The sequence below is a fragment of the Pholcus phalangioides genome, unplaced genomic scaffold, assembly GCF_987345545.1.
Source record: "Pholcus phalangioides strain wild (caught in Gottingen) unplaced genomic scaffold, Ppha-v1.0 ptg000042l_1, whole genome shotgun sequence".
Lineage (NCBI taxonomy): Eukaryota > Metazoa > Arthropoda > Arachnida > Araneae > Pholcidae > Pholcus > Pholcus phalangioides.
This window is the reverse complement of record NW_028301628.1, coordinates 14,219,746-14,234,493: the sequence shown is the minus strand read 5'-3', so window position 1 is coordinate 14,234,493 and position 14,748 is coordinate 14,219,746.

Here is a 14,748-nt window from a genome sequence, read left to right as displayed (position 1 = left end):
GAGCTAGAAATTTCGAATTTTTTTTAACTTCGTTATCAATCTGCCTGTTTTTCCTCCAAAAAATGCTTGATTGAAGTTGTGGTTCTCCGATGTAATTTATAAGTACCCATAATTAATTTAAAAACATCCTAAACTATATGAATTGATGCAATTGGATAATATAAGACAATACGGAGACATTAATTCTCATTTTCCCGCTTCAGAAGATATAAATAAAAATTTGAAATCAATGTCATTGCATGAATATCCACCTCAAAAGTAGGTCTGGCTCATTATTTTATATTTAATTTTCCAGGCTTCGTATCTCTAAGCGAGCTCAATATTTCGAAAACCAAAGATTCAATTCAATTTTTAAAATTATTGATGTGGCGGAAAACCCCACTAAATTTCCGTATTTCTACTCTAAAATCAGCAATTTTAACATAAATATCATCATCAGCATCAATCCAGTGTATGTCCCTCAGGATTGATGCTGATGATGATTATGAAACATTATTCGAAAAGCCTCATTCTGGAATTATCTCTTTCATTAATTCTGACATTAACTCTTTCATTAATTCTGGAATTATCTCTTTCATTAATTTTGGAATCATCTCATCGATGCTGAAATTCCTGTGGATGTAGGCTGACCATATTTCCGCGAGAGAAATACGGGAAATTCCGATTTCAAATACGGGAAAATATGGGACATCACCAAAAATGACGCCAAAACCGAACAAAGTTGCCAATTATTACCGAAGTTACGAAAAAATCACAATGGCGGGGAATGAAGCATTACTGCAAATTGCTGTGGATTAAAACGAATTCCACGAAAAAAAAACTTTCACCAAGACAAATGTGGGAGATTATTATTTTCATTTATAGTTGTAATGAGGCTTTTCGAATAGACGTCATAATCATCATCAGCACCCCTCTGAGGGACAAACACTAGATGATCCCCATAGAGATCAATGTAAAAATTGCTGATTTTAGCGTAGAAATGCGGAAATTTATTGGATTTTCCACCACATCAATAATTTTAAAAATTGAATTGAATTTTTGATTTTCGAAATATTGAGTTCGCTCAGAGATACGAAGCCCAGAAAATCTATATATATAAAATTGATTTTCTGTCTGTCTGTCTGTGTGTGTGTATATGTTCTCTATACAAATCTACAATTTTAGATCGATCGTCGCCAAATTTTGAATATATACCAAATGGGACCCGACTTAAACGATAGGCTACTTTAAAATTTCGTCAGAGCAGTGCAAATGCCCCAAATGGGCAAAAAACTGTCGGGCAACAATGGTTTTTGGGCCTCAACAATCACTTTCGGAACGTTTACTTTGGTTACCGTGGTTCCCTAGCAATGCGTTTCAGACGTGTTTATGCCTTTACAATGGCTTGCCGCTTTTTCAATAGTCGTCAGAGTCATCATCAGCATCACTTTGAGGGACAGGCAAAGGATGATCTCATGGAAATCAGTTGTAAAATTGCCGATTTTAATGCAGAAATGCGGAAATTTACTGGGGGTTTCCTGCCACATCAGTAATTTTAAAAATTGTATAGAATTCTCGATTTTTGAAATATTGAATTCGCTTAGAGATATACGAAGCCTAGAAGATTAAATATGAAGTAATTAGCCGGACCGGCTTTTTGAGTTGGATATTCGTACAATAACATTGATTTTTCAATTTTTTATTCATATTTTCTCAAGCATGAAAATTAATGTCTCCGTAACGTCTTTTGATTAAAATTAATTAATTAATGATTTAAAATTAATTATGAACCCGTAAAAGTACATCGAAACATTCCACAGCTTTAATTAAGCATTTTTGGAGGCTGAAAATAGGCAGATCTCGATAACTTGAAGTTCAGGGGGGGGGGCATCAAAATACCTAATGCCCCTTAAAAAAGGAAAAAAATTTATTCATTTCTACGTTTCTGGATTTGTTTCTTTCAAGAGTCGCCATATTGGTTAACTTAGACACGGTTTGTATGTCCCTCAAAGAAAGAAGGGGAAATCGCGTGATCCAAAAAGCCTCACTGAAGAAAACCCGGGCAGCGCCGGTTATTATAGCAAGTTAAATAAATATTATAGCAAGTTAAATATAAAATAATGACGAGCCAGACGCACTCTTGAGTTGGATGTTCATGCAATAACATTGATATAAACAAGGGCGTAGCGAGGGGGGGGGGGACTTGGGTGTCTGGTCTCCCCCCCCCCCCCGAAATGTGAGAAAATGACAGGAAAAAGTTGGCCAAATCTATTGTTCTATCACTTTGTTCCCACCCCCCCCCCCCCCCGAAATGAAAGTAGTTCCCTCCGAACGAAATTCCTGGCTACGCCCCAGGATTTTAACTTTTTTGACGCGAAAAAGAGAATTAATGTCTTCGTATTGTCTTATATTATTCAATTGCATCAATCCATATAGTTTATGTTTTTATGTTTTGAAATTAATTATGGGCCCATATAAGTTACATTTGCATTTTGAAAAAAGCTTGATTAAAGCTGCGGAATTTCTTCAAAGGAAAAACAGGCAGATCGATAACGTGAAGTTAAAAAAGATTTCAAAATATCTCGCTCCCATTAAAAAGAAAAAAAAAAAAAACGATTCATTTCGAAATAACCGCGATAAATGCGAAATTCACGAGATAAATGCGAAATTTGCCAATTTTGACGAATAAATGCAAAAATTTGAATTTTTACTACTTTTCTGTGAAATCTCGTTCATTTAAATTTTGTCGTTAATTTTTCTGTGTGTTTCCAAGCTATAATTGACACCTTAAAAGAATACGAAACTAAACACGAAAATAAAGGATCTAGTATCAGACTCGGCACGTTACATGACACTGCGTGCTCCAAATTATTAAAAACATTTCTTGATGACATTTTGCACTACCAATGCTGCTGCTGAACCAGATATGTACTACCAGTGCTGCGCGCATAAAGTGAATCTTGTGGGTGACGCATTCGTTAAAGAATTCAAATTAAATTCTGTTGTGGCCAAGACGAAAATAACTTTCTTTGCTCTGAAGAAAAATGAGCAGTGCGTATTTAAGCTACCAAAAATAAAATAAAAAGTATCACTGTATAAGTAGGATATCATTGGCAGCAAAATTCTTCCCAACGCCTGTAATAACCGGGCAGAATTAGTGGTTCAAAGGTGTCGTTCATCTGAGCCCCAAGTAGTCGCCTGACGTAAAAAAAATGACGTTTTTTGAAAGTCATAAAATGCCTTATTCCCGACGTCATAAAATTGGTGATTCTGTCCATTTTGAAGACGTCACCTGGGCTCCATTTCATGACGTCATTAAATGACGCATTAGTAAATGAGGATGTGCATCGAATCGCCCGAGACAGGATCAACGTCGGCTCCGAGAAGATGAGGAACCGCTACGATGCGAAGGCCACTTCTCACGACTTTAAGGAGGGAGACCTTGTCTGGCTTTGGAATCCGAAGCGCCGGAAAGGGATGTGTCCGAAACTTCCGACTTCGTGGGAGGGGCCTTATCGTGTCGTGAAGATACTGAATAACGTTGTGGTGCGTACTCAAGGGACATCGTCGTCGAAGTTCAAGGTGGTCCATATAAACAGTCTAGCTTATTATCACAGTGAATAAGTGAGATTCACCGATTTGAGGACTGCATTGCCCGGGACGTGCAACTTTCGGGAGGGGGGGGGGGGCAATGTTACGAAGGGTAGAATTTGAAAAGGCTTGGTTAACGCATGCAAGATTCACGTGGATGCGATTGTGATAATGGAAGAACGAGATTCTTAATACTGAGCTAATTTCTGAGATTGCAAACCTATCCCTGATCTCCTATCACACATACTTTGAATAAACAGCTCTACTTTGCTAAGTAAATTGAACACAGGAAATCAGTAGTGTAGATAAAATGAAACATATGAAAAATTGTTTTTCTTCATGTTATATACTTATTGTGTTCAAAACATTATCCAAAAGCATTCATTTAAGATTTTGACGGTTTAAACCAGTTTTTTTGACACTTATGTCAAAAACCCAACCCTGGTTTTTACATCAAGTAATCTGCGAATAAAAATTTAAATGGCGTTTTATGAAGAATGTGATTTCTGACATTTTACTTGTTTTGAAACACAATTTCTAAAAATCTATTGACTGTATCATTGCAAAATTTTAGTATTATATTTTGCCATTTATTGTTAAGTGTCATAAACCAAAATCTAAGGTGTATAAAAATCTAAGTATTTGTCTAATTGCAGTGTTTTATATACACGATATGTTAAGTGAGATTTCAAAAAATTCCCATGTACATCAATTGAGTGAAATGATACTTTTACCAAAATTTTGGATTCGAATCGGAGTGGAAACGTAGTGTAGTTGAAGTTATGTGATGCATAAATGAAATATAACATTTTTTTTAAACAATATAGAGAATAATTGAGGCTAAAACTAAACGTAATATAAGCGAGAAAGTATTATAAATCAGTTGTATAAACAGGATTCCACTGTAAATAAGGGATTTCCCAAATTCAAGGGAAATACAATTTCCTGTTCCTGGAGGTTCAAAAATGTCAGGAATTTAGAAACCTTACTATCAGCCTCTCGCGCAAGAGTTCCTTTAGGGGCAGCACATGAGGCTTTGCACCTGGGCCGCAGTTAAGCTCGAGCTGCCCCTGGTGGAGGGGGGGGGCATGGTACTATTTCTAATATAACATTGATTTTTATATTGTTTGTTTCTGTAGTTTTCATGGCTATAAAATTTTTGAAAAAAAAGAAGGCACAATTGAATATAGAAAAACTTATGTTAGCATGTTAATGGCTTCATTGCTACCAACATGTCATTAAATATAGAGGTATAAGCCCAATAACTAGAAAAGATGCATTAAGGAGAGGGGGGGGGGGGAGAAGAATCACTCACTTACCATTTCTTACCTCTCTGCTTTGGTAAGAACCAAAGGTTTTCCCAAAGTGACTTTGCCAGTGCTGTACTTTGATTCCTGAACTTTCAAGTAATATTATTTCCGCAGGATACTAGACATTAATCTTTTTGCTACCCCGACTTTTTCGACCTCTATGGCCAGTGCATCTGCTGGTGAAATTTCCTGACCTATGACAGACAAAGGTCTTCCATATTCATTCTTTCTGATGCTGCTTGTGATAGAAATATTTCGACTGCCTTTCCAAAGATCAAAATCTACAAAAAAAAGAAGAAAATCATGTATTTAAAAAACACAACTCAGGGCCAGAACTGAGGGTGGGGGAGGCAACAAAATTCAAAAGGGCTGCTAATTTTAAGTGGGGAAAAAACACAGTAGTAAAATCATTAATCAAATTCTAATGGTGGGAGCAGCAAAATCACACTTGGCCGCACAAAAATCGCAATAAACCCTTACAGCGGCAATCCTGAGATATCTTGTTAAACATTATCCACTTTATTTTGGTCATCCCAAAATATCTCGGGTTCTTTTAACACGCTTTTATAAACATAAGTGGCAATTACGATGCACATCAGGGAAATTTTAAAAATCGCTTAAAGGGTTAAGGTTCTGGCATAATTTCCCTTTTCAGTCATTTTAAAGTTGTCGCCACTGACGATTTCATGGTGGAGTGAACAAAAAAGAATGTTTTAGCTTTGTGTTTGCTTTCCACGCAACAAACGTATAATATTTAAGAAATATGTCAGATACGAAAGATATTTGTTTACATAGATTAAATGAATTATTGGAAATACAGTCAACAAACGGTATAACGACCACGTTATTATCACTACCCAATTCTTCAACGTTTCCTATAGTTGAAAAACCATTACTTTATTCTGATTAGCTTATTTGTTCAAAAAATTGATATCAATCTTTTAAATGTATGGAACAGGTGCAGTATAATCCAGACCGACAAATCAATTTAATCCAGATTGCCAAGGGCGCTAACACCGGCGCTCTCAGTTCTGCCAACTGGTGCTCTCAGCTGTTCCGCCGAATTGTCGTTGTTCCAGAATGTTCCTCGGTAGCTCCTTTCTGCTTCTTTCTAGAAGTTCCCATTACCCATCCATTATAGATAGCGCTTAAAGCGCGGGCGATTCAAACGGATAACGGCGTTTTTTCCCCCTTGGTGCAGTAGCGTCATTTCGTTTCTACTTTCCAACACGTCGTTGTCTCGGATTATTTCTTCCCGATATTTTTTACCAGGTTGTATTTTTCCGATACATTCCTTCTTTTTTATACTTTTTTGTAATTACATTTTTGTGATTTCTCTCCTATTTTATCATGCCTTCAGTCCTCAGCGTGGTCAAAAAGTACCAGGATGTTATTTCAAACGACCTGGATCTTAAATTTTCTAACGGTAGGCCAACCTTGGGTAATGAGGGAGTAGGTAACTTCGTTTTCTATCAGGCGTACCTGTGCCGAAATAGGCCTCTTTTTCTGAAGTCTCAAATACTTTGCCCAAAATGTGGCACCGACATGAGGCCGGGTGTAAAAAAGTTCCTTTCAGATGGTTTCGTTTGGTTTTGTAGGTGGGGAGATCAAAATCGATTCGGCATGGGTCGTGGTTTTGGTGCATTAAGTTAAATCTCGATGAGATTCTGCTGCTAACATACTTGATGGTGCTAGGTGAAAGCAGGAAAGCACTAGGATAGCGCAGGAATTATTATTATTTTTTCCAAACACACCTTAGCCGACTGGCGACAATTTATAAACGAAACTATACTTGACCACATTGAACTGAAGCCGGAGAAAATAGGTGGGCCAGGTAAGGTCGTCGAGATCGACGAATCTAAATTTGGAAAGAGAAAATATAATAGAGGGCATAGAGTGGAGGGTCAATGGGTTTTCGGTGGAGTAGAGAGGGATTCAGGTAAGTTGTTCTCGGTATAGCCGTCCACGATCGGTCCGCGGATACCCTCTTCGGGTTGATCGAGACGTGGATAGAGAAGGGAACGACGATCTCCACTCGGATTGCTGGAAGGCGTGTAATCGTCTAGGTGAGAGAGGTTATGCCCATTTAAAAGTGAATCAGTGTGGAATTTGTTAACTCTGAGACAGGTTCCCACACAAACACCATCGAGAGCTTTTGGCAACACGTAAAGAGCTCACTACCTGAGTATAATCGGCAGAAAGACTTCAAATTTTATTTGGATTTATTTCCCCCCCCCCCCAGGGCCGTCATTTCAACTTTTTCCAGATGGGGGGGGGGCAAAGCACATGTACTCAATGTATGTATATATATTTGTATATATATATATATATATACCATTTTTAGTGTATTTTCAAAAGCCGGGAAGGGGGGCAAAGGGCCTTTGCCCCCCTGCCCCGCCTAAATGACGGGCCTGTTTATTTCTATTCAAAAAGGCTTGCTTAGAAAAAAAATAGATAAATTTAATGCCTTTTTGGAAATAGTTAGAGATGTTAAATGGGAAGATTACAAGATTTCCATCTAGTCGATTATACGCTTTCCGGCCGTTGCTATTTAGTTTATTTAATATGCGGAAATATTTATTTTTAAGCCCGAAATTTATTTATTTTTAACCCAGAAATTTATTTATTTTTAACCCAGAAGTTTATTTATTTTTAACCCAGAACATTTATTTTTACCCCAGAACATTTATTTTTACCTCAGAATATTTATTTTTGTTATTGTGATATTTTTCGTCATGTGATATTTTTGTTATTTTTCCCATTATTGTCGAGTTTTTTTTGCTGGCGATTTTTTTTTTTCGGTGACAATCGGTATTGGCGACCTCCTCCGGGCCGACTGAAGTGTTTGGCGCCGAAAAAAAGTCGCCAAAAATCGCCAATCTCTGGATTATACCGCACTTGTTAAAAGTCGCCAAAAATCGCCAATCTCTGGATTATACCGCACCTGTTAAAAGTCGCCAAAAATCGCCAATATCTGGATTATACCGCACCTGTTACAAATGTATCATGATATCCTCATTGAACCTTGGTTTTCCCCATAGACTAAAGATATAATAGACCGCGCACGCTATTCATAAAACTTGTCGAACGTGAATAAAAGATGAGCAGTATTGTCGGGGAAGAACAGGTTCTGCGCTATTACATTTGGCTCGTTTTCGCAGAACCTAGTGATTTCGTGTTAACGCAAGGATGTTGCTGTAACGAAATTTGACTCCATGGAGTTGATGAAAACTTTTCTTCATTTCTTCAATGAATTTCATTCATTCTTTTGTGAAATATTTAGGGAATGAGGGATTCGGGAAAAAAATCAATTCTATAATATAAACAAATATTGAAAAACAAATTGTTTTATTTTCCAAAAGAGAGAGAGAGAGAGGGATAATTCCTAATAATTTAAGACTTTTAAATTTTTAAATATTATTATATAACCTATCTCTTATATATACAGTCTATTTCATTTATATTTTTAAATATTCTCTTGTCATTCACTTTGTCACTTTTAATTTCGAAAATTTATTTTAACTAGGGGTTATTAAAACATAAAAATTATCTTCCAAGAACATTAAAATTACTTTAATCATACATTTATTTTGAGTATATAATTATAATGCATCATATTATGTTATCTAATGTAACTCATTCACACTCATACCATATTCAGTAATGAAATATTTAAATAATAAGTAAAAGTTTCATTTCCAACATTCTTGAAAAACCTTTTATAACATTATCACACAAAAATGTAAACACTTACATAATATTTCAGGAATAAAATGAATTTTTCAAGAAAATTGCAAAACCACATCGTCAGTACTTTTCTAAATTATAAGAAATTAAATTTCGTGTAGCTTATATATGTAATAATTTAGAGTACGTAAATGTATGTTACATGTCACCTATGTGTAACCTCTTCGCTCCAAAAGTATACATGTGTGAATCTTCATTTTTTTTTAGGCATAAAGTAGTTTTTAGAATGATTCTTTCATTCAGTTAACATCTGAGGTACACATAGTGACTTCAGATCTTAACTCAGATGGTCCTAATAAATATATTGACTTAAAATTAATTAATTGATTTTTCTTTTTGAGGGCAATTTCACATATACATCACAAACACAAATTAATCAATAAAAAAATTTCTTTTCTGTAATAGTTTTATCTCAGGCATGAAGAGAGGTAAAAATACTATTTTTAGAGGTAGTTACACATTTTTATGCAAAACTGCCATTGTCTAGAGGGTGCGTTTTCATTACATTCTATTTAAATAAAATATTTGCCATAAATTTCTCATTCTGAAAAGCATATTTTCTTCAAGTTGAGCGAAACTCGAATAAACTCACTAGCTCGCCAAATCTTGCGGAGACGTATATTTCAGTTAAAAGTTAATAAAACTCATTACTTCAATCATTTATTACCAAAAATTCTATTAAAACATTTAATAATGGGTCATGACATTTGAATTTTACCAAAACTTGGAACTTTAATTGAATTAAATCCAAAATGGAATCGTTAAAAACTGAGACTACGTCAGAAATCCATCGAATCGTCAATTTAATATTCCAATTTTTAATTTATAAGAAGGGTAATCAGCAAAAAAGTATTCCCTTGTGAAAGGATACTGGTCCCCCTTTCCCAAACGGTTCAGAACATCCGAAAGCTGCCCAAGTGTTGGCCATTCTAATCAAAAATAAGACAGCGCGTGTAGATCGTCATACGAATAGCCATAAGGAAAGCATTGAAAGCGAGATTCCCTGACCAGCCTTTTGACCGGAGTCACGTGACTCCGGATCTTTGCTTCACATTGTAACCCCTCGCGCGCACTCTATATTATTCTTACTCTGTGGTTTTCCCGCATGCCGGAAATGGACCAAACTACAACTTTCAATAAGCTGGAGTCTCTCCCGGTTTTTATGGCATACCAGCTAATGCAGGAAATAGGCTACTGTAATTTTTATGCCAGTAAGTGTCATCTTAATGCATGGGACCACCGCAGCATGTGGGGCTGCCCCCCTCAGCCTGAGGGCCTCGAGAGCAGCATGACTGTGAGATCCGGTTTAGATTAGACAGTAAGCATGGTAATTGGTGGGTGACAATTTCTGTCCAGGTGGGGGGTCTTCGTTTGGGACGTTTGATACAATAATTTTTTCCTAATTTTTGGTCGGCTTGGGAAGGGCCCCCGGCACTGCGTGTGCCTCTGGGGCTCGTGATGCTCGACCTGCCCAGTAATTTTAATGACAGTCTCATAACGATTTCCCTGATTTAAGGAATTTTAGGAAGTTTCTGTGCATATATCTGCATTAATGTTACCCCCCCCCCCCCACCCGGGTAAAATAATTTTCTCAATTTAAGGAATGGAAATGCCGGTTTTACACAATTAGTTAAATCGAGGTTCGACACTTTATTACGAATAATTTTAACAAACGAATCATCTCACCCAGGATCGATGAAAATACATGCTCCTCGCATTCAATTTCATGTCAATAGCGTTCAATCAAATGATTGCAAAGAATATTCAGCCGAGTGCTTTCACATTCTGAACGAATTGACAGTAGTCGAAGCAGAATGTATATTGTTTGTTGGCCGTTTATTTTCGTCATGGAATGACATAATTACAAAATAAAAAACCCTAGAAAAAACAAGCGCAAAACGTGAGGGGAAAATGGCGGTAAGATCAGCGGAGAAGGAAAGCATAAACAAAATGAAATTTCGGCACGGCAACCAAGTACTGCCAGTTTCTTCACCAAATCCCTCGCAGCCGGTAACCCATTCATTTTTGTTACATCATCGGCAGCCAATCGAAGTTGATCACTGAGTCATTTTGGGTGTTAACTGCTCGTGACGTCACGACCAACAGCGCTGATTCCAAACAAACATGAGATGGTCGAGATTATAAAGGGAAACTCCATAGGACGCAGGTGAGAGTCTCTGTTTAAATTATTTTTCTAAAAAAAAAATTTGATCAAATAAAAGCCGGGTTTCCCTAGGATAATTTCTGCGCCGTATGCAGCGTGAAGGAGGGGATTGGTTAAAAACCTGTAATTCAGGGTTTTTTAACCAATCAGTGTTTACACCAAACCTTTTTTTAGCATGTTAACTGGGGGTTATTTTTTGCCCCACTAGCTTTTCTATTTGCCCTACCAGTGAAGATAAAAAATGACCACTGGTGGGGCAAAGCCCTTTTCTTGTTTTACTGAAGCAGCTTCAAACGAATAAAAAGGGAGTCAAAGAAAAAACTTGCACAAAAAAGATTCCGCCATTTGTGAGATCGATGTTTTATGGCTGGTCTTTTTCTTTTCAAAAAGGAAAAGGAAAGTTCAACTCAAAAGATAAGTTTTCCAGGGACCGACTTCTCTGGAATAGGTCTTATAAAAACACAAAGAACAGATGGGGGGATGGCAGAGGCAAAGATATGACCATTTATTTTTTTTATTTTTTTGACGCTCATTAAAGTGAAACGATTTGGTTATATAACCCTGGGAGTGGAAAGGATCTAAAGTTACTGGGTTGTCATCAGATGCCGGGGTTAAAACATTCTATTTTAGAGCAATATAGATAGATAAACATCAGTGTAGTAGCACAAGACCAGTCAAATTCGGACATTGGGTGGTCTTCATCTGAAGAGAGGAGGAATGAAGAAAATAAAATAAATACAGTGGAGAGAGAGAGAACCCCGTTTATACGACTTTCGAGAGACGGAAACACGGCATAGTTTTTATTTAGCTGTAACTCTCCCAAATTCTCAGAAATTAATTTTTATTTAACTTTCGGATTATGCTTATAAGTTATCTGAATATGAAGAAAACAAAAAAAGGTCATGAATTTGCGATTTTTTGATAAATTTAATCCCTATTTCTCTCTCTCTCTTCAGGATTCTTACAATTATTTTACAAATGACAAAAAAAAAGAAGAAAATTAATAACAAATTTGTAAGATTTTCTGCGAATAATACTGTTTATATTTACAGATTTATTTTTTTTGCAACCGTCTCCAAAAGTAACTCTCCATATTTAATTTCTTCACAAGCTTCACTCTTTCATACATCCAGATTTTTTGTCGAAATTTTAATTTCACGTTCAAGAGAGGGGGGAGGGGGCTTTTCTTTTTTTTTATAAATTAAGAACAGATGATTCCACGTAGCCAGCTAGCATACAAGATACCACAACCAAAGGAAATTCTACTGGAAATTAAAAAAACGAACTGATATATTGCACATGTTTCTCACCAGCAGACCAGTTGCAAATGCTCCAGGAATAACGCTGGGAAACGAAGCACTAACACAATGGAAAATAGTTGCATTTTGAAAAATGTAAATTATTTTGTTTATGGCTCGCCGCAGTTCTCGAAAACTTACAATAACCAAACCATTTTAGAGTCCACTTTAAAGGGGTCATCAGCTTTCTGAATTTTTATGTATCCATTTGCAATCATACTAAAACTTATGGCTTTTTCCGGCGATAATATTCGTAAAAATATTAATTTCAGTGACGTCTTTTGCTGCTTACAAAAAAATTGAAATCCTATTGACAAAAATGAAGTTTTTAGGGAGTTACGGGGTTCAAGTCGAAACGAAAACACCGTGTAATTGATGTTGTGCGTCTAATGAATTAAATATTTTAACATTAAAATGTATAGGAATGAACTGCGACCGAAGCCAAACTTGTATAAATGAAGGAGTAAAGGCGGATACACACTACTATGACGTGACGTGTAACCACGTGACGTCAGATGGTGCGGGATCATATCAGACATTATACGGTGTGCACACTGGTGTGATGCATTAAAACCGAAACACACTACGATGTTGAATTTGTGAAATCTTACTCGTGGAACCTGTCCATACGGAACTCACGTTAGAAAATTAATTATATGGTACAACTTTTTCGATGTGAGCTGAACATAACAAGACGGCCATCTGCTCCTTTTTTACTATATTTTTGTTTATAGTCGAAGGTATGAGAGTGACCCAAAGTGATTAAAAAAACCAGTCAAAAACAACCACAAACACTCCCTCCTTCTCTCTCTCTCTTACAATCTACGAACTCTAAAATTTGCGTCTGCTTGCGGCGACTATTGACATGTAACGTCTACAGAAGTGACAGCTGTCGGATTGATAACCAACCCCACTTGGTAGACCTTTCTTTTTTAGCCATCCTGGCAGCGCTAGCTCTCCATCAACTACCTTTATTTAAAATCATAGCGAAAAGGGAGCCTTTAGTTTCCAATATCTCTAGTAATTTTAAGATTAGAATAGGAACAGTAATACCCTCCGAAACAGCCGGCTATAATACACTGACGAGCCACCAAAACTGGTAAACCTGCCTAATATCGTGTAGGGCCCCCGCGAGCCCGCAGAAGTGCCGCAACACGACATGGCATGGACTCGACTAATGTCTGAAGTAGTGCTGGAGGTAATTGACACCATGAATTCTGCAGGGCTGTCCATAAATCCGTAGGAGTAAGAGGGGGTGGAGATCTCTTCTGAACAGCACGTTGCCACCTAAATCCCCATGTCTGGAGATTTAGGTGGCCAGTGGAAGTGTCTAAAGTCAGAAGAGTGTTCCTGGAGCCACTTTGTAGCAATTCTGGACATGTAGGGTGTCGCATTGTTCTGCTGAAATTGTCCACGTTCGTCGGAATGCACAATTGACATGAATGGGTGCAGGGGATCAGACAGGATGCTTACGTACCTGTCACCTGTCAGAGTCGTATCTAGACGTATCAGGGGTCCCATATCACGCCAACTGCACACGCCCCATACCATCACAGAGCCTCCACCAGCTTGAACAGTCCCCTGTTGACATGTAGGGTCCATGGATTCATGAGGTTGTCTCCATACCCGTACACGTCCATCAGCTTGAAGCAATTGGAACCGAGACTCGTCAGACCAGGCAACGTGTTTCCAGTCCTCAACAGTCCAATGTCGGTGTTGTCAGGCCCAGGCGAGGCGTAAAGCTTTGTGTCATGCAGTCAACACGAGTTCTCTAAATAAAAAAGCAGCGATAGTCCTTGCTAGTCAACATCTCTCCGATGCCACTTTTTCCATCATGAAAAATTGTGTGGCAATTAAAATTTGCACCATTGCTGGAGAAATCATTTTAGTCTCGGCATATTCATCCCCATACCAGAAAATTGAAAATACCATTCAAGAACTGAACCTTATTTGCTGGTAACTCTCCAATTTTAATATCTGCAGATATGAACGCCCACCACCAAAGCTGGGGATATAAGGATAACAACAACAGAGGATGGTCGCTTCTAGATTTCGCTAATGCCAATCATCTGATATTTCACAATGATGGCTCGAACACATACGAATACTTCGGGGCCACAGGTGCTCCAGACGTTACATTGTCAAATTTTGTTCCATCGCTTGATGACCTAACTTGGAAGGTCAGGCATCTCGATGTTACACATAGCCCGCATTCACATATAGAAATTTCTATGTCTGATCAACCATCAATGATTAAGACGGTCAAATTCTCCAACTCGAGACGCCGAATTGAGAAGTTCACGAGATCATTGGTTGATCAATTACCTCTACATGTACAAAATATCAACTTAGCTACATCCACTGAAAAATTGGAAGAATGCACGAATGATCTCTTCAATCTCTTGAAAACGCAGGGTAACAAGTATCTCCTTATATCAAAGCAAAAGACACGATATTTCGACGGGTGGTGGACCAAAGATTTAGAGGTCGCTAGACGGAAATGCAGGGCGAGTAAGAAAAGGTATCTAGCGGCAAATCCAGATAATAAGGAGGTTTTGAGAATCATTTTCCACCGTAACAGGGCCTTTTATTCAAAATTAATCAGGAAGACAAAAAGAAACTCCTGGAGGGAATTTTGTAACTCAGCTACAAATCCGTA